General features: G+C 38.7%; 1 long non-coding RNA gene across 1 annotated transcript; it reads left to right on the top strand.

The window, feature by feature from the left end:
* The first annotated feature begins 272 nt into the window (after positions 1 to 272).
* LOC113354076 lies at positions 273 to 638 on the top strand. Its single transcript, XR_003361665.1, has 2 exons — positions 273 to 341; positions 432 to 638. It is a non-coding gene; the product is annotated as an uncharacterized LOC113354076 (long non-coding RNA).
* The last annotated feature ends 386 nt before the right edge of the window (positions 639 to 1,024 follow it).

Genomic DNA, 1,024 nt, shown 5'->3' with positions numbered 1-1,024 from the left:
CTGGCATGCACAACTTTTTCTAGTCCTGTTGCTTTAACTCCTGTTGCTTTAACTCCTGTTGAGTATTTTGGATTGTACCATTTTGATGGACATGAATTGTTTGGATAAAGTAGATGTTCCATCTTAACCGATTTATTTTGTCATCTGGAATTAGCTGATAATGTCTCCATGTATTTGTCTTTCTGACTTCAACGTTTTGGTTGGCGGTGTCGTAATTGTCTCGGAGTTAATAGTTATCTTTCATGCTGATGAATCCTTGTCGTTTGTTTCAGACAATGTCGACTTGGGAACATCTTGTGGACGATACTACCGTGTTTCATGCCTTAGTATCATTGATCCAGGTGAGACGGAAATATCATTTGTCTTCATATGTTTACTAAATCTTCTTCTTTTTCCTGACACTTCTTTTTCTTTTCTGTTCTGTTCTCCAGGTGATTCTGATATCATCAAAACCCTTCCGGGTGACCAGTAAGCGAAGAAAGCTAGCGGATCCAATCGATAGATCCAGAATTTTTCTTGTTTGGGTTGACTCTTTTTCTATCTAGTATGAGTTGAGTTATAGTGAAATTGAATCAGGCTATTTCAAATTTGTAAGTCCGAAAGAACACATTAATACTGAATGTTTTTTGGTAGCTGAATCTGAAAGTGTGTTCTTGCACTTTATGAATGTCGTGTGAGACTATTGTTGTGTGTTTTCTTTCTAACATTTCAACCTAGAATTCAATTTGTATGGAAAAATGACAGGAAAATCTGTCTTTGAATTCTGACAGAAAGTACCGATTGGTACCGGAACCGTACCTGGTACCGTACGTGTACCGAATGGTACCGGAACCGAGGTACAAGGTACAGGTACCGGTCCAAAATTTTGGAACCGAGCCTAAGGAGGTACAGGTACTCGGCCTGGGCAGGAACCGAGCCGAACCGTACCGTGTGCACCCTTACCCCTTATGTAATTATTTTTTTTAATTCCTAATCTAGCACTCACTAATCAGGTTTAGTGGTTAATAATAATTAGTAAAATCTT

Source organism: Papaver somniferum, chromosome 2, assembly GCF_003573695.1.
Source record: "Papaver somniferum cultivar HN1 chromosome 2, ASM357369v1, whole genome shotgun sequence".
NCBI lineage: Eukaryota > Viridiplantae > Streptophyta > Magnoliopsida > Ranunculales > Papaveraceae > Papaver > Papaver somniferum.
The sequence above is the reverse complement of the archived record's forward strand: the minus strand, read 5'-3'. Positions and strand labels throughout refer to the sequence as shown.